This window comes from Pantherophis guttatus, chromosome 4 (assembly GCF_059756535.1).
Source record: "Pantherophis guttatus breed Tessera chromosome 4, ASM5975653v1, whole genome shotgun sequence".
NCBI lineage: Eukaryota > Metazoa > Chordata > Lepidosauria > Squamata > Colubridae > Pantherophis > Pantherophis guttatus.
In genome coordinates, this window is record NC_142066.1 from 119,684,383 (window position 1) to 119,704,449 (window position 20,067).

The 20,067-nt window shown below is 45.5% G+C and overlaps 1 long non-coding RNA gene across 1 annotated transcript in view; it reads right to left on the reverse strand.

The window, feature by feature from the left end:
* Positions 1-1,517: 1,517 nt before the first annotated feature.
* LOC132709400 (uncharacterized) overlaps positions 1,518-20,067 on the reverse strand; it is a 47,891-nt gene continuing 29,341 nt past the window's right edge. Inside the window, exon 2 of the long non-coding RNA XR_009620401.2 lies at positions 1,518-1,841. This is a non-coding gene — a long non-coding RNA (uncharacterized LOC132709400). The remainder of the gene's footprint in view (positions 1,842-20,067) is intronic.

A 20,067-nucleotide genomic window follows, 5' to 3' on the forward strand; every position in this document is an offset into this window, starting at 1 on the left:
ATTGCTGACCGCGTGGTTTTCGGCATGAAGGACAGAGGCCTGCAGAAGAAGTTCCTGAGCTGAAAAAAGCTCATGCTCAAGGATGTGGTGGAGGAAGCCACAGCATCCGAAATTTCGGAAAAGGCAGCAGCCGCAGTGATCCGGGCAAAAGGAATCCATAAGATTCACAGAGCTGCCCAATCATCATCTGAGGGTTCCACAGCTGGATCGGAGTCAGAGGAAGAGTCGACCATGCACAAGGTCTCCAGGCCCCCCAAACGAGACACCACTCGGAAAAGCGATCGGGGAGAGCACTGCGCCAGCTGCAGAGGAGACCACGCCAGAGCCAGCTGCAAATGGAGAGATGCAACCTGCAGGCATTGTAACAGAAGGGGGCACATCGCAGAGGCTTGCAGAGCCGAGGAACCAGCCCCAGAGCCCTCCAGCCACCAACCTCGCGAAAATTGGGAGGACAACGCGAGGTCATCCAAACGGTCCTCCTACCAATCCAGACGGGGTGAGAGCGACGGAAACCGAAGGAGAGCAGTGCACCAAACTACAATACACCTCTCCGACGACGATGACACCACCAAGTGCCACGTGACCGTGCTGTTGGAGGGAACCCCATGTTCCATGGAAGTAGACTCTGGCTCCATCTACTCCATCATGGACTGGAAAAACTTAAAGCGCATCAAACCAGATGTCCGCAAGAAGGACCTGAAACCCCTGCGCTCCAGGCTGGTGGATTTCAGAGGCAACCACATTGGAGTCCTGGGAAGAGCCTCACTCCACGTGTCTTACCGAGAATTCCAAGGCGACCTCACCATCACCATCATTGAGCACAGCCGCCCGACCCTGCTAGGCATGGAGTGGTTCAAGCCACTAGGGCTCGGGATAGTAGGGGTTAACCAAATTCGTCAGGACGAACTCGACACCCTCCTCGAAGAGTTCAAGGAAGTCATCGACGGTAAGGTGGGGAAATTTGTGGGAAAGCCCATTTCCTTTAATCTTGATAAGGCTCGTCTTTTTCTTATGCTTAAATAAAGTACTGAATTGGACCAGAGTTGGTCGCGTCTTGCTTCCCTGCGCCGATCTAACACATGGCACAAGATAGGAGAACAAATTCCTTAGGACAGGATTCAGCAATCCATCTGCATCTGAAAGACAAGAGTCAGTCTTTAGAAGACAGCAAAGTTTACAATCTGGAAAGAAGAGTGAAAAAGGCTATCTGTATTAAAACTGAACTTTACACAACAGAAGACGAGGAATATAATACCACTCATTTCCTGTTTATAACAGCCCTTTCAGCAGTCCCAAGAAGGTTCCACACCCATGTGCATTCTGATTCAGATGACTCTAAGGATACAGATAAATGCCAAATGGTCTCATTGACTCTCAGAATGTTAATGACCAACCCACAGAATGCTAAAACTGTCTGACTGCAAAGAATATAAATCCTTCCATTCCTGTTAGAACTGAAGACGTTTCTTAGATGAGAAGCAAAACGTTTTCAAAGAAAAAAGAAGTCCTATTACCTACAGTGTTAACTTTATCATTTATTAATTACTTTAAGTTCAAACATGTTGAATTTGGAATGTATTCTTTAATTGGCCAGCATCATTTGATTCATCAAATATCTAGTGAGCATACTTTGTATTTCCCATATTATTCTTAGCATGAATTTGTTGATGCCTAATTGCATATTTGGGAGGGTTTTTTTTTTCCCCATTATAATGAGTTTTCAGATTGTTAAAGTTCAACTTTCTGGGCAGTTTTCCTTTCTGGCCAGTTGAAACCAGTTCTTATCAGGATCCAGATTCTTGCGACCAGAATCCATGTTCTTTCTTCTTACTTCAAAGAACCTAGAAACATTAATCAAAGATGCTACTTTACTGAAAAAGTTACTCAAAGAAGCCCTGCTCCCATCAATCTAACAGTAATATTTATATTTTATTACAGTTCACCATCTAAAGGAGAGTTTTGTACTCATCAAACAAGGAGTAATGCAAGAAACATTCATTCTAAATATGGTTTCAATGGACAATATTTAAGCAACCATAAATTTAAATCAATCTCAGCAAAATGATAAATGGTAAGTATATATAAATAGCGGAAAATGCATGCCATTATGCCATTACACAAGAAAGAAAAACATTTCTCTTCCATAACAGCCAGTCTATGGTGCGCAGAGTTGGCCTCCGAGTTTTGAGAAACCAGCTTGAGAATGTCTTTGGACAACCAATAATCGTTTACCTTTTTTAAAAAATAAAAAAACTTACTTTTCTTCTTAATGCTTTTTCACAAGTGCAGAGTTCACTTTTTTGAGATCAACCAGGACTAGAATTTACTGGTTTTTATCTTGGTACCTTAACCACTAGAAAAAGCAAACTGTTTTTCTTGTCACTTAATAAAAACACACTGAGATAAATGTTGTCATAGAAATGTATGATTGGTGGTTAAAGTGGTTAAAAAAAATAGCAAAGTTTTTTTTCCTACAATTGGGTCCAGATTTGGAGGCTTGTGCAGGTGTGGAATCTTGGCAGCTGCCATATTTACCTCGTAAAGACATTCCTGATCAGATGGCAAAACTCCATCCACAGTTGTTTTTACTGGGTATAATTGAAGGATGTACAGTTATAGAGACTAATTTGATTTTGAATTTAATAACGGCAGCCAGACTTTTGGTGGCGCAATACTGGAAAAAGGAAGAAATACCTACTATTGAAGAATGGACATTAAAAGTAGCCAATCTGGCGGAGATGGCTAAAATTTCTGCATATTTGAAGGACTATTCAAATGAAAGATATGTACTGGAATGGAGAAGATGGATTGACTATATACAAAACAAATACGGGACTAAAAAGTTGCAAATAGCTTATGAATGAAATATTCAGATGATTTCTTTCTTTTTTTCCTTCTACTTTGATATCTTAGTACCTATGGCGGAGTTAAAGAGTAAGGGGAAGTTAAGAGTTTATAGTTAGTTTGCTTATGTTAGATTATGTTTGTTAAATGCAATACCTTGTATTTTGCTCTGGGAAGTCGGGGGGGAGGGAGAGGGGAAGGGGTGGGGGAAGGGGGGAATTTGTTTGTAAAACATTTTAAAACTTTTCAATTAAAAAAAAAGAAATGTATGATTGGTGGTTAAATTGGTTAAAAAAATAGCAAAGTGTTTTTTCCTGCAATTGGGTCCAGATTTGGAGGCTTGTGCAGGTGTGGAACCTTGGCAGCTGCCATATTTACCTCTTAAAGACATTCCTGATCAGATGGAAAAACTATACATGGCCCTTGACCCTAACAACCTGGGCACCTGCCCACTTCTCCCACTGATCAGCTGGCCAACATCACTTTCTCCCTTATTATTAAGAAATCAGAAATTTGCAGCAAGACTTCAAGCGGGAGAGAGAAAGGAGCATTACTTCTTGTTTGCATGCTTTTCTACCTCATTTAAAAATGGTATAAAAGTGGTATAAAGTTCTTGTGTTAAACAAACAAAACAGGTTATTCTGAATGTCTTCAAATATCTGGGTGTAAAGTGCTGGGCACTGAGCTCAGTGAACCTCATTACTACAGTATCTAGCACTTTGTAATGTAGAAATCCTTTTACACCTACTTCAACAAGTTAAGAATTGAATGTTAAGATGTTCCATGGAGAGCACCACTCTCTACTAAATATACATTGCAGTATATAAATTATAACCTTTATGTATTGTGAAGGTAAAGCTGTAAGCAAATTTACCTATATTACCAACTTTGATGCTAATGCCCAATTAGTCAGTTCTTTTTGTCAATGTTTCTGAATTGGGGAAAATCAATAACAATCTTTCATGTGGTGTGTTGGGTGTTTCTTAAGGTGCATAAATTAGTCAGTGCAATATAAAAAAAAAATTCAGGTCTTAGCGTTAGATGCAAATTCACAATAACAAAATGCTATACAGTTATAGTACATAATTCACTGGATCAGTAATATTTTAAAATATGGAAATACAGGCTCAAAATTATTATTTAAAGTTAAAAATTACTTCTGCAATGAAAGATAAATGTATTCAGATTTGTTCTTAGTTATATTAATATTTTCCTAAGCAAATTATTCTTGTAAAAATGTCACTCTGGACAGAGGAATATGTAACCTGTTTGTATTTCTCCATAAGTATCCTGAAGATCATATCTGTATTCATATATAGAATAGAATAGAATAGACTTGGCCAAGTATGATTAGACATACAAAAAATTTATCTTTGGTGCATATGCTCTCAGTGTACATAAAAAGACAAGATACATTCATCAGGAATCATAAGGTACAATACTTAATGATAGCCATAGGGTACAAATAAGCAATCAAATCATACTAAGAAACAGTCTATATCAATATAAATTGTAAGGATACGAGCAACAAAGTTACAGTCATGCAGTCATAAGTGGGAGGAGATGGGTGATAGGAATGATGAGAAGACTAATAGTAATAGTAATGCAGATAGTGAATAGTTTGATAGTGTTGAGGGAATTATTTCTTTAGCAGAGTGATGGCATTTGGGAAAAAACTTCTTGTGTCTAATTGTTTTGGTGTGCAGTAATATATGAATGCATACATATGTGTGGGTGTGGATGTGTATAAATACAGCAATTGAAATTTGTGCAGCAGTTTCCATCTTTATATAACTACAGCAGTACATAATTGATTTAAATATCCACAATACTTATTATTTGATTCAGTTCTTTAATGAGAGACACACTTTCCCAAAATATGTGTGTTTGTGTGCATGTTTTTCACAATTACTCTTTCTCTTACACTCTCTCTTTCTCCCCACCCCAAATTCCCACCTCTATTTTTTAGTTTTGTTTTAATATTTTTCTTTTAATTATTAAAGTTTTAAATTGACATTTTAAAAAAAATTAAAAATAACAAAATGCTGGGAGGGTTGAAGGGAAATGTGAATTTAGGTGCATGTATATTAAGAATATAAGATGAACTCCTTGGGCTAACAGTTATTCATCCATGATTTAGTAGAACTAATAATATGTTATGATATTTTTCTTTTTCTTTTTTGCCTTTGGTATTGCTGCTGATGTTATGACATCTACAATTTTCCTATCCTTTGAGATGGAGGCAAAAAGACAATCAAAACAGTCAAGATCTCTCTTGTTTTTTCAATGCAAATAAGTTCAAACATCAGTTAATTATTTTCTATTTCAACCAGAACTGCCAGAAAATGTCATCAGGTGGATTGGATGATGGGTCTACTTGTTGCTTATTAGATAGGGGATCATAATAAGAATCTTAATAAAATGATGATGAGATACAAGTGAATATATTAGAAATAATGGGAAAAAAATATTTCAGTCTGAATCATTAATGGTTTTTGGAGCAGCTATTTATTCTTTACTCAGCGTCTTCTGCTTGACAATCTACAGATTTAGCTTCTATATGTTTTTTAAAAAATATTACAGACTCAAAAATTCACAATTCAGGTAAATATCTATTCTTGTCATATATTTTTAAATCCTGCACTTTAATATCAACATTAGGACAAGGCCTTCATTATCCATAAAGTGATTTTCATCTAGTGGGCAAATATTTGCACAGCTTGGAAAGAGCCTGAAAGGAATCTGCAGGTAATTCAATGAAAATATATTTTCAACTTAACTTAGACCTTAAAGAAAGCAAATTAAATGCATGGAATTAAATCTCAGAGCTTTTTTTTTTAATGTGGAGAACAGAAAATATATTAATTGATACTCTATAAACATGAAAAGGAGAAATAAGCCTTTTAAAGTCATTATTGATTTACGTTCCAATACAATTGTCCCTAAAACTGTCTTCTATTCTTTTGTTGATATGTGAGCAAAATATTTTAGCTACCCTTTATAGTATTTTGCTTGGGAAATTATCTAAGAATGTGAAGTTGGATGACATTGAACAACAGGTCACATATCCTGAATTTAAATACTAATGTAGCTAAGTGAATTTTACCTGGTGTAGCTTTCTCTTCCTAACCACCCAAAAAATTAGAATCTTTGCTTTCTTTGACATTTGTGGTAATAGGCAATGGTGGGATTCAACCAGTTCGCACCACTTCAGCCAAACCGGTTGTTAAATTGCTGTCTGCCCTCACCCCCACCCCACCCCACCACTACTTATTGGCCTATCATGCCTTGGCTGGTGCCTTAGAGGCACACCGCAGCATAGCTGCATCTGTTCTTTGGCTCCCTTACCTTGACCACATGGCCACACGGCCCAGCCTGCTTGCTTGCCTTTGCCGCAGCCAGAGGTGGGCTGCTGCTGGTTCAAATTGTTCGGGCATACATAATTAAGATTATGCACAGTTCAATGGACTGGAAAATGCCAACACTCTGCCCCTCCACTCCCAGTCACTCCTTATCTTGCCTCGCCTGCCTTGGCCAGTGGCTAGAGTCATGCCTGCAGCCCAGCTGCTCTCTGGCTCCTTTACTCGCTCACTTGCCCAGGCTCCCCACGGCCCAGCTGATCTCCCCACCTTGGCCGCTCACCATGGCTGCCCATAAAGATAAGGTGCTTGGCCAAAGGGCCACCTCAGGGGGCATACAATTTTCTGAATGCTGTCAGCTGCCTGCCCCCTCCCAGTGGTTCTCCAGCGTGCCAGAGCACTGCCTTCGCTGCTTCAGGAAGACACAGCCTCTCCGCAGCTGGCCAAGGAGGGCACCAGCAAGAGAAGAGATTTACAAGCATGTGGGATCATGGAGCCATTTGTCTGAGGTTTTTACAGCCTGCCAGGACAGTGAAATCCAAAACTTGTCCAAGAATCAAGAGAGGTGCATGGGCAAGTCCCTTTGGCACCTTTAGGTGTATGCATTTGCTCTATGTGTACATTTAAGGCCGAGAAGGAAAAGACTTGGCTAAATTTTCCTGCCTCCCTTCGCAGTGAAGCTGCTCAGAAGGCAGTTGCCATGGCCTATCCCTTTATGATCCTCCGATTCCCCACTCCCCCTGCCACCTGGCTTCAGTGTGTGGAGTGACCAGGACCGGGAGACTCAAGCCCTTTTCCTTTGGCAGCGGCAGCCCTACTTGGCTGCCTTTGCACAGAGCCAGACAGTGGACAGCATCGAAGTACCTTATGGTGCTGGAGAGACTCACCCATGTGCCATCTCCTCGCAGAAGGTCCCAACACCATGAGGTGTGTGCATGTTTGCTCTGTGTGTATGTTAGAAGCTGAGAAGGAGGAGATGACTTGGCCAAACTTTTCTGCCTCCCTTTGCAGCAAAGCTGCTCGGAAGGCAGCCACTGCAGCTTGTCCCTTTAAGGTCCCCCCTCTGCCACCTGGCTTCAGTTTAGGGAGTGACCGGACAGATGAGCCCTTTTCCTTTGGTGGCAGTGGCCCCACTTGGCTCCCTTTACACAGGGCCAGATGGCGGGCAGCATCAAAGGGACAGGCCGCAGCAGCTTCCTTCCAAGCAGCTTTGTTGCGAACAGAGACAGAAAAGTTTGGCCAAGGTTTCTCTTCTTTCTTGGCCTCAAACATACACACAGAGCAAACACGACACACCTCATGGTGCAGGGACCTTCTGCGAGGAAATGGCCATGAGATGTGTGCGTATTTGCTCCGTGTGTATGTTTGGACGAAGAAAGAGGTGATTGTTGGGGAAGAAGTGGGGAGAGTGAGTAAGGGGCCTCTGAGGGAGAGGAAACAGGATGGAGGTAAGCAAACCAAGCCGGCAAGTCTGCAGACGAAACAAGCAGGGCAGTGGGGGAGAGGTATAGAAAGGCAGAAGCTGGACTGAACACCACAGCTTGTTTTGTAGGATCTGGAGCTTAGCAGGATCTTATGTTTCAAAAGTAGGTTGCACCACGGGTGAAATCCAGCAGATTCTAACAGATTCTGGAGAACCAGTAGTGGAAATTTTGAGTAGTTTGGAGAACCGGCAAATACCAGCCCTGGCCAGCCCCAGAGTGGGGTGGGAATGGAGCTTTTGCAATATCCTTCCCCCAGGAGAGGAGGGAATGGAGATTTTGCAGTATCCTTCTCCCGCCACACCCACTGTCGCATCCACAGAAGTGATAGGGAAACATTTTGGATTTCACCCCTGGATTATGCCCCTTGCCCTGAAGCAAACTTTTCTTTGAAGCCTGAATAGCTGAGCACTGCGCCATCTCTGCAGTTGGCATTTTTATTCCCTGTCGCTGCTGCCCGCTGTTAGATCAGGCGCAGGAAATGAAGACGTGACCAGCTCGATACATTTAGTAACTTTATTTGTTACAAAAGTACAAGACAAGACTGCTGGCGCGCTGCCGGAACTCTCCTTATATTCGCTCTTGGCAGACGCACCGCCCCTTGACAGGGATTCAAATCTCCCGCCCGATGGCTAGCAGCCAATCAGGGCAGATGTCCTTATAAGGACATAACACTCCTCCCCCCTTAGTCCAAACTGTCAAATCTCGTCCACAAACGTCACGTAATCGCGCAGGTACGTAGGACGCCTCGGCACCCTAGCTGACCTGCGCAGTCTCACTTCTTCTCCATCTCCGGCCTGGATGGACGGGCTCCTTCGTCTCCTGGTTCCCTCTCTGGAACCGGGCTCGGTTCGGCTGTCGAGTGAGCGGGGTCACCCCCAGCGCCTCCGGCCGGACCGCAGACCTTGGATGGCTGGTTCTGTTGGTCTTCCTCCTGGCCTGTGGATCTATCGCCTCGTCTCGGTTGCTCGGTTCTGACCCGGGAAGAGCGTCTGAGTCTCGGTAAGTCTGTCGCTTGCTCCTCCCTGGTCTCCCGGGCGCTGCGGTTCGGTCGTGGTTCGGCCTGCTGCCGGTTGGGTGGTGGTTCCGCTCGGTGCCCTCGGGTCCAGTCCGCCGGCCGCGGGTGGTGCTGGCTTGCGTTGTGCTGTCCGACCTCACAGGGGTGGCGTTGGTCCCCTTGGTTGGGCTGGCTTTGGTCTACCCCGTCTGGTTGGTGGTGGTCGACCTGGTCGGGATGTTGTTGCGGGACTACCTCTGCGGGGCGGCGGAGGTCTCCCCTGCCGGGGTGGTGTAGGTCTCCCTGGCCCGGTTGTTGTCGGCTTTCCCTTCCCCCTAGTCCCTGGTCTACCGTCGGGTGGTGCCTGGGGTCATCCGGGTCGGGTTGTTGTTCGCTGGCTGTCCTCTGAGATGGGCGGGGGTCCTTCTTGCTGGGGAGCCGTGTGCCACCCTCGCCCATGGGTAGTGGGGTGCCCGTCTTGGCTGGGTCCCGGTCTACTCACCTGGAACTGCGGTCTCCCTGGCTGGGCTGGCGTAGGCTGCCATCACTGGTGGGGTGCGCTGCTCCTCCTCTGGGCAGGTCCCGGTCTACTTGCGGGCTGGGTTGGTGGTCCCTGGCCCTGTTGTGCCGGGTGCCCACCTGGCTGGGTTGGTGTTGCCATCTCCCGTGCGGTTGGCAACGGTCTACCTCGCTGGACTGCCGACGTGACAGTACCTGGTAGTGTGCCGGGCCGACCTCGTCGGGATGGCGTTGCTCTGCCTCGCAGGGTGTGGTAGGCCTACCTCATCGGGGTGTCATAGGCCTACCTCGCCGGGGTGTTGTAGGCCTACCTTGTCTGGGTGTGGTAGGTCTACCTCGCCGGGGTGTTGGAGGCCTACCTTGTCTGGGTGTTGTAGGCCTCCCTCGTCAGGCTGGTTTTCATGTGCTCCCCCCCACCTTTTCCGGAGTTGGTCGATGTGACGTCTACAGACCTGTCCATCTTCCAACTCGACGGTGTAGGATTTGGGGCCGGTTGTGCTGGCAATCTTCCCCTTCAGCCACTTAGGAGAGCCGTTGAAATTCAGCGCGAAAACTGAATCTCCCTTGCTGAAGGCGTGAAGCGGGTGGCTGGCAGTTGCGGTCACTTCCGGGCTGTATTGGGGGTGCAGCCGGTCCAAGGGTGACCTCAACCTTCTGCCCATTAGTAGTTCGGCCGGGCTCTTGTGGGTGGTGGCATGTGGCGTGATGTGCTGGGTGAGGAGGAAGTTATCTATGCGTTCTTGCCAGTCTCCCGGGCCCATCTTGGTGAGGGCTTCTTTGGTGAGTCTGACCATGCGTTCAGCTTGTCCGTTTCCGGCCGGCCTGTACGGGGTGGACAGGGCGTGGCGGATGCCCCGTCCTGCCAGGAAGGACTCCATGGCCAGGGATGTGAGCTGGGGGCCGTTGTCCGAGACCAGCACGTCCGGTAGTCCATGGGTGGCGAACAGACGGCGCAGGGCTCGGATCGTCGCTTCTGTTGTGGTAGATGCCATGGGTACCACCTCGAGCCACTTGGAGAAGGCATCTACCACGATGAGGAGGTGTCGCCCCTACATTGGACCCGCGAAGTCGATGTGGATCCTCGACCAGGGGTTGCTGGGGGTCTCCCACTTCGCGACTTCGGATTGCGGCGGCGCTGGGCGAACTTCTTGGCACGGGTCACATCTGGAGACCCATTGCTCAATGTCTCTGTCCATGGAGGGCCACCAGACGTAACTCCGTGCCAGGGCCTTCATGCAGACGATGCCCGGATGCCCTTTGTGCAGAGTCTCTAATGTTCACCGTTGCAGAGTGCTTGGAATCAGCACCCTGTCTCCCCAGAGCAGACAGCCCTTGATGGTGGACAGCTCCTTCTGTTTCCTGGCGAACGGGCTGAACCTCTCCTCTGTCTTTTCCGATGGCCACCCTCTGAGGATCCAGGACTTCACTTGGCGGAGTGTGGGGTCCTTTTGGGTGTGAACGGCCACATCTGCGGATGAGACTGGACAGCTGGCGTCGTCGTCTATGTGGAATAGGTGGAGCGTGGGGGCTGGGTCTTCAACTGGATTCTTCGATGGGCATCTGCTGAGTGCGTCGGCATTTCCTATGGCTGTGCCTGGCTGGTGCACGAGCCTATAGGAGTAGCCGGCTAGGAAGATGGCCCATCTCGTCATCCGCGGGGACATGAAGGTCGGGGTGGGTTGGTCGCCTGCGAGGAGTCCCAGGAGTGGCTTGTGGTCGGTGACTACGGTGAAACGTCTTCCGTAGAGGTATTCGTGGAAGCGCTTCACTCCTGCCATGATGGCCAGGGCTTCTTTGTCCAGCTGACTGTAGTTCCGTTCTGCGCCGGACATGGTCTTCGAAAAGTAAGCGATCGGGGCTTCCGAGCCATTGGGCAGTTCGTGGCTGAGAACTGCCCCCACCCCGTAAGGCGACGCATCACAGGTCAGCTTGATGGGGAGCGTCTCGCTGTATTGGATGAGAACGCTCTTGGACGTCAATAGTCCTTTGATGGCCCGGAATGCTGCTTCCTCTTCCTGGCCCCACTTCCAGGAAGCCGCTTTCCCCAGCAGGCGGTGGAGTGGCTCAGCAACTGTGGCTTTCTGTTTTAAGAAAATGGCGTAGAAGTTGAGCAACCCAAGGAAAGCCTGAAGCTCCGTTTTGTTTTTTGGGCTTGGAGCTTCATGGATTGCTTCCACTTTTGATTTGGTGGGGTGGATGCCCGTGCTATCAATGAGATAGCCCAGGAACTCGACTTCCTGTACTCCTATGATGCACTTGTCCCGCCTGACCCTCAAGCCCTTGGCCTTGAACCGCTGCAGGACAAGCCTGAGCCTTTCAAGGAGTTGAGCTCTTGAGTCACCGGAGATGAGCACATCGTCGAAGTAAGGCACCACCCCTGGAACGCCTTGGAGAAGGCGTTCCATCATAGATTGGAAAATGCCGGGGGCAGCGCTGACTCCAAATTGGAGGCGGTTACATTTGAATTCCCCCCTGTGCGTGACAATTGTTTGTGCCTCCGCCGTTTTTTCATCCACTGGCAGTTGCTGGTAAACCTGGGCCAGGTCCAGTTTCGCGAAAATTGAGCCAGATCCCAGGGAATGCAGCAGGTGTTGCACTACTGGGACTGGGTATGCGCTCTGTGCCAACGCCTTGTTGATGGTACAACGGTAGTCGGCGCAGATGCGCACAGACCCATCATGCTTCAGTGGGGTCACAATGGGGGTCTCCCATGAGGCATGATCGATCGGTTCCAGGACGCCCTGGGCGATCAGCTTATCCAGCTGCTCGTCTACTTTAGGCCGCAGGGCAAACGGAACTCGGCGGGGCTTAAGCCTAATTGGGGTGATTCCCTTGTCCAGATTGAAGGAAATTGGCCTCCCCACAAAAATTTCCCCAGCTTACCATCGAAGACTTCTTTGAACTCTTCGAGGACGGTGTCGAGTTCGTCCCTGTGGATTTCGTGGATGCCCTCAATGGAAAGCCCCAGCGGCTTAAACCACTCCACTCCTAACAGGTTCGGTCGGCTGTTCTCCACAATGGTGATGGGCAGCTCTCCATTAAAGTCCTTGTATTTGATGTGGATGGTGGTTCTGCCCAGGATTCCAATGGGATTTCCGTTGAAGTCCACAAGCCTTGACTTCGGGGTTTTCAGCTGGGTCTTCTTGCAGGATGGCTTCAGCTGCTGTAGGTGCTGCCAGTCCATGATGGAGTAGGCGGATCCGGAGTCTACCCTTCCGCCATCAGCGTCACGTGGAACTTGGTGGTCCCCTCGTCACTTGTGTGAGCGATGGTTGTCTGGTGCACCGTTCTGCTGCGGGGATAGTCGTCCTGGTTCGAGGACCGTTTGGATGTCCTCTGGTTATCTTTGTGATTCTCGCGGAATCGTGGTCTGGGTGGTTCCGGGGCTGGATCTGCTGCTCTGCAGGCCTCGGCGATGTGCCCCTCTTCAGGCATCGGCGGCAGGTCGCGTCCCTCCATCTGCAGGTTGCCCTGGGGTGGTTGCCTTTGCAACTGCCGCATCGTTCTCCCCGGTCGCCATGCTGTGGGTTTTCCCGCCTGGGGGGGCGGGAAACCTTGTAGACGGCCGTTTCCTCCTCAGACTCCGTTTGTGTGGTTGAGTCATCTGAGGAGCTCAGGCCCGACTTGTGGATCTTGTGGATCCCTCTTGCTTTGACCATCGCGGCAGCTGCTTTCTCAGATGTTTCAGCCGCTGTTGCTTCGTCGAGGACGTCTTTGAGTGGTATCCTCTTTCGGCTGAGGAACTTCTTCTGCAGCCCCACATCTCGCATTCCAAAGACAACGCGGTCGCGGATGGCATTGTCCACGTTGTCGAACTCGCAATTGGCAGCGATTTGGCGAAGCGCTGCCACGAATTCCTTGATGGATTCACCTTCCCGCTGGTTTCTCTGCTGGAAGGTGAACCTGTTCGCGATTGGGGTGCCTGTCGGTGCGTAGTGCTCCTGCAGGGCTTCTTGCAAGTCGTTCCAGGACATCTCCTCAATGTCCCTGGGTGCCACGAGGTCAATCGCCATCTCCAGGACGTCCGATCCGCAGTGAGCCAGGAAAAGGGCTCTTTTCCGCTCATCGTCGAGGTTCTGGTAGCCATTGCCTCGCAGGAACTGCTGGAATCGGACCATGTACGACCTCCATTCTCTCGGGATGGGTCGAATGGGTTCAGTGCGGCAATCGGAGCTTGCGGAGTTGCAATTCTGAGAGTCGCTGTGGTTTAGTGACTTCAGCTTGTTGGGCGATCGTGCCACGAGTCTTGTTCAGGTTCTCTTCTCTAGTCCTTCGTCGCCAGTGTTAGATCAGGCGCAGGAAATGAAGACGTGACCAGCTCAATACATTTAGTAACTTTATTTGTTACAAAAGTACAAGACAAGACTGCTGGCGCGCTGCCGGAGCTCTCCTTATATTCGCTCCTGGCGGACGCACCGCCCCTTGACAGGGATTCAAATCTCCCGCCCGATGGCTAGCAGCCAATCAGGGCGGATGTCCTTATAAGGACATAACACCCGCCACCTTTTTCTGATCCAAGCTAAGAAACTTGAGTTTACTTCATGGACCTCGCTCTGCTGCCTTTCCATCCTTCACCCCCCTGCCATCAGTTAAATTTCTTATCCTCCCTCAGGCTCTAGGGCTGATTTAGCGAGAGGAAGTAGATGCACAGGGTGGGGAGGGGAGAGCTGGTTTTTTTGGCTCGGAATTGGATCTTGACCGTGGCATTGGATCTTGGCCGTGGCATTGAATCTTCTAGGTTTCATTAGAAGTCCTTTTTAAAGAACTTTAAAATCGCCCAGATCGCCCAGCAGCAAGGAGGAAGAGAGAGAAGGGGATGGCTGCTAGCAGAGAGGAGAGTGATTCTGGGATGAGGGGAGTTGGGAAGAGAAAGGCAACTTGCAAAAGCAGAGGCAGGACAGCAAAGCAAGCGAGTGAGTGAACATTTGGTCTGCTGGGTGGCCTCTTTATTTCCCTAAGTGGCACCCAGCTCCTCGCCTGAGAAGTGACCAAAGAACTTTCTCACCGGGAGCACTGCCCTCATTCAGATTCCCCACCTCCCTCTGGCAGCCCTCGGCCGAGCGCGGCTGCCCCACCAACTTACAACAGCTTCAGTGACACCATATCTGTACCCAAAATCTTTCATCTTGAAATGTTTCTTGAAAGTCACCCCAAAGGGATGAGCAAAGTAGTCTCTTTATCCTACATTTTCATTAGGGGTAGTCCTCGATTTATGGCCACAATTGAGCCAAAATTTCCATTGCTAAGCAAGATTTAAGTGGGTTTTGCTCTGTTTTGTAATTTTCCTTGCCATCATTAAGTGATGTTCAGTAGTAGTAAATAACTAGAAATTGTATCTTGTTGAGGCTGGGAGACGAGACCAGGCATGTTGAGTGATGTCAAATTGGTCATGCCCACCCATTCACATGACCACCTAGCCACGTCCACAGAACCATTAAATTATTTTAATTCAACTACTGGTAATAGGTACTTCTGGTTTTGTAACTGCCTCAAATAATTAACTCTTTTTAAAAAAAAAAACATTTAAATTCTAATTTAATATTGCAGCAATACTACACTAGCTCCAGAAAGGAACCCTCTGCAAATATTTATACTTTGCTTTCATAATATATTCTTTCCTGAGGCTTTGGCTAGCTCTGAACAGCTGGCATTTAGCAATTTAAATTGTATGCAGAAGAATACAAAACAAAAAAAGGTGCAGAGAAATAGAGAAGTGTCCTTGAAGAGAATATGTGACATCCATTAGGATAAAATAAATTTAACCTAGGAAAACAGGAAGGTGTGACAAAGAAATTCAAGATTGTTTCACCCAAGTTCTGTATGGTATAAGATAGAGGAAAAAAAGAAATACTGTCAGGCTTTTAAGATTCTGTTAATAAAATTGGTATCAATAAAATACAGTTTTTATATATTTTTTTGGGCATTTCTTTCCTGACATGGTCTACATTAAAGTGCTTACATAGGATTAGAATTAGAATTCTCCCTGAAGAAAGGCAGAGTGCGCAGAAAGTGAGTTTTAGGAAGCCATTGAAGAACAAGCTCTTCTTTATTTAAGAAAGTGTCAGAGTGGAGGTGGAGCCCAAGATGGTGACAGTGAGCAGCAGCTTTGATCTTGCTCTTCTTTTTACTTTTTATTTTTATTCATTTTAAAATACTCTTTCTACTTTTAAATCAATTTTTAACTTTTAAATTTAAAAAGTTTTAATTTCACCACTTGAGAAATTCAGCTTTTACTCCATCTTTTTACTCCAGCTACTAAGTGAATGAGAGGGAAGTTTTCTCTACTAAGAAAGTATCACCCATGCAAGCATTCTAAAACTTTGGTTTGTATAAATAAAAGTGTTTTTTCTCTGAGAAAGCAGAATGTAGATTTAATAAGCAAACAAATGTTTAGGTATTTAGTTATTTATTAAGTTTATATTGTGCCTTTTCTCTGAGATCTTAGGATGATTCACATGCAGACTTCTTGAATTTTACCATCATGAGAGACAAGTTGGCTAAAAAAGCAACTGGTCCAGGGTTGCCTAGGAAGCTCTGTGATCAGGTATTGATCTGAATATGGATCTCCTTACTAACCCCATTACCCTGCAATTTGCAGAGAACTTATTATAATACAATTTAAGAAGTTTGTAAAATGCTATTTTTCAAGAGTTATTTATATATTAATAAAATAAATTTATAGGGCTGCCTAATTCCAAAATGATTACTTACAATTTTAAACAGAATGAAACATAATAGCAACAAAAAAAGATGATGGCCATCTTGTGGGGACACCAAACCCATGTTTCTCAAACAACTCCCATTCTAAAAGACTGTCAACCACCTTAACCCAAGCCCTGGTTTTGAAATCCTTTTTAAAAGGTTGGCAGAATAGAACTAATTTGAATCTCTGGGGAGATGCTGTTCCAGAAGGTAAAGATCCTGCCAGATTACATTGTTTAATTGATGGAACCCCCAAGCATATCAATTCTTTCTTCATACAGGTTAGGAAGAAAGCTTAGGAAACAAAAGGTACCCCAGATAATTAGATTCTATGCCATATAGACTATTTGAAATTATTATCACCATCTTAAAATGCATCCAGAAACCTATAAGTAATCAATATAGCTCAGAGGGCTGATCTTGTCTTCAAAATCATGTAGACTACATTGCAACTGGCTATACCCAAGGTGAGACCAATCCATGAGTAAAGAAGGCTTCCTAGACTAGGACTGGATGCAACTGATACATAAGATGGATCTGTACAAAGGCCTTTTATTGGCTCCCATCTTCTCCTTCAGCATACACCAGCCTAAGTGGGGAAGTACAATTCTATTCAAGATCAAAGGTGGAAAGCTGCAAATCAATCATCCTCTCAGCAACATTTCATAAAAAAGATTTGGAGAGTGGATAAAAAAATTGTGCCCAGTGGTTAAATCTAATGATGGCCTCTTATGGAGGGTCATATCACCACTTCCTTCATGACCAGCAGAACTATCCCTTCTTTCATGTTAATCTAGAAGAGATTTCAAAGAATTCAGACAGGACAAATTATATGCTATGTGATTATTTATCAAAAGGGACAACTACTTAAAAGAAGTAGAAGCAGCTCATGCTGGGCTCATTTGCTGACAATTCTAACTTCCATTTTTCAGATACCTTAATAATATTAATCTTGCATTTCAGTTACTTTTCTATTATGGTATGTCAAAATATAATAGTTAATGCAATGACCTTGTTTGCACCTGGGAAAGAAAATTGGATATTAGTAGTACATGGTAGAATGTTTCACATATGCATTTTCACTAGATAATCACCATATTTATTATTCAGCCATTCCACTCAGTTTTGTCAGGCTGACTTATTTGCTCTTTGATATGACATTTGTCTTACTAGAACCTCAAACTATAGTTCAGCAAACAGTTTTACAGTCACTGTTAGTAATCTTCCAGATATCTCATAAATAAAATTAGAAAAAGCTTTTGATTTTTTAATGAAATATTGAAAAATTATTAATTAATTTATTAGAATTTTCTGAAGGAAACACTATAATTACTGTAATCAACTCTGATTACAGATCTAAGAACTGTTTGCTATGTTTAAGAGTAAAATAATATAAAAATGGAAACCAGGTTATTGATTTGTACAGTTTTTCTAGTAAAATAGATATCCATAAGCTGTATCTTAATTTATCTTACATGGAAAATTTGATATTGTATATATAAGCACCAATCTGTTTAATAAGATTCACAGATCCTAGCAAAAGAAGCCATACTTCTAACTATTATACTTAGCAGGTAGGGGAAACAATTTATATCTTTCAAAAATCCTTCCCACACAACACCAAACTTCATTTATTTGAATGGGTAAACCCATAGCATTGTGTCCAGAATTTTCATATGATACATACAATGCACTATTACTGCTGTCTTGTGGTACAGTTATAATCCAGTAGTGTATTTAATCAAACTTCAGTCAAGATTGTGACTAAATAAATGTTGTGACATCATTACATAAATGTCATTACATTGCAACGTAGCAAACAAGTACATGTAGTTGTCATTTACCAACTGTTTGTACAGCAACCATTTGAAATTATAGTGCTGCTGAAAAAGGAGATTTACAATGAATCCTCAAAACTGGAGTGGCCCCATGGTCACATGATCACAATTTGGGAACTTGGAAATCAGAGTGCATTCAGGAAGATTGTAGCACTTTGTGATCAAATGACTACCATTTATGACCTTCACAGCCAACTTCCACTAAGCAGTCATGGAGAAGTTGGCAGGAAATCCCAAATTGAAGTCATATGATGTAACACTTAATAACTGCAGGTGATTTACTTAACGATTGCAACTAGAACTAATGTCATAAGCTGGGTGCAGTCAGGTGATTTCATTTATTTTTATAAACATGTTGCTTAAGGGTTGCCATTCCTTATTGCAATCAGAACTAGCTATAGATGCACGGTACAATTTGCACTGTAACTTACAATGCACTTTTTTGTAACTACAATGCACTTATTCCTATTTTTATAAAATCTTGGCTATACACAGATGACTTGGTAACCAGGGAAGCTGTCAGCATTCCAAAAAATATAATAATAAAAAATAAACAAGTTTTCTTTTTAATGCCAGAATCTTTGTGGTTGCTAAACCTTTCAAAATTCAGCATTCCTGGGCAAAAAGCTATGAATTTTCAGGTCGACAATGCCAAATTCTCAAGAAAGTTGACACTTTTGTGAGATTTGATAGGTCTGCCAAGCTATTCCATGAAATACAACAGTGCCTGGACCAGAATAGGTTGCCAACTCTATTTTATTAATGCTACATCAAAGGGGTACATCAACATTTGAAACTGTTCAGAATCAGTGGCCTGAACTATTTATAAACTGAGGTTTCTAATTGTTCATATGTTTCTCCCATACATTTATTCTCCACACTGATTTTTCCAATAGAAGACATTGCAGAGAGATGTGAAGGAAAGACCTATTACAAGAATTTGGCTTCACTTATTTATTTTTATTTATTTATCTATTTTTCAGATTTCTATACCGCCCTTCTCCTTTTGGACTCAGGGCGGTGAACAACCAAGGTAAAACATTTATACACAAAAGTTAAAATAGATTTAAAATAATTAAATAAATTTGGCCCGTAATTTAAAACATTTCAATTAAAATCCATATCAAATTTTAAAACCAACCATAAAATCAGGACAGCCCGGCTAACTGAAAAAAATAGGTTTTTAGGGCCCGACGAAAAGTCCAAAGGTCAGGGATCACTCGTATCTCTGGGGGTAGATTGTTCCAGAGGGTAGGTGCCACCACAGAGAAGGCTCTCCCCCTGGGGCTCGCCAGCCGACATTGTCTGGCCGACGGCACCCTGAGGAGGCCCTCTCTGTAGGAGCGAACTGGCCGGTGGGAGGCAATTGGTGGGAGAAGGCGGTTCCGTAAGTACCCCGGCCCTAAGCCATGGAGCGCTTTAAAGGTTATCACCAACACCTTGAAGTGCACCCGGAAGTCCACCGGAAGCCAATGCAGCTCGCGCAGGAGAGGAGTCACATGGGAGCGCCCCGTCGCTCCCATAATCCCCCGTGCAGCCACATTCTGCACCAGTTGGAGCCTCCAGGTGCACCCCAAGGGGAGCCCCATGTAGAGAGCGTTACAATAGTCCAGACGAGAAGTGACGAGTGCTTGAGTGACCATGCGTAGGTAGTCCCGATCCAGAAAGGAGCGCAACTGGCATATCAGGCGAACTTGATAAAAAGCCCCCCTGGCCACGGCCGTCATATGCTCTTCTAAAGACAGCCGTGCGTCCAGGAGGACGCCCAAGTTGCAGGCCCTTTCCGTGGGGGCCAATGATTCGCCCCCAATAACCAGTGATGATGCCAGGTGGCAATACCGGGACGCCGGCAGCCACAGCCATTCGGTCTTGGGAGGGTTGAGTTGAAGCCTGTTTCTCCCCATCCAGACCCGCACGGCCTCCAGGCACTGGGACATCACTTCCAAGGCATCGTTGGGATGGTCTGGGGTGGAGATGTACAGCTGAGTATCATCAGCATACTGATGGAACTCCACCCCAAAACCACGGATGATCTCACCCAGCGGCTTCACATAAATGTTGAACAGGAGGGGCGAGAGGACTGATCCTTGTGGCACCCCACAAACAAGGCGCCTTGGGGTCAACCGCTGCCCCCCTGTCAACACAGATTGCGACCGGTCGGAGAGATAGGAGAACCACCGCAAAACGGTGCCCCCCACTCCCAGTCCCTCCAGCCAGCGCAACATGATACCATGGTCGATGGTATCAAAAGCCACTGAGAGATCTAACAGGACCAGGATAGAGGAGTAACCCCTATCCCGAGCCCTCCAGAGATCATCCACCAACGC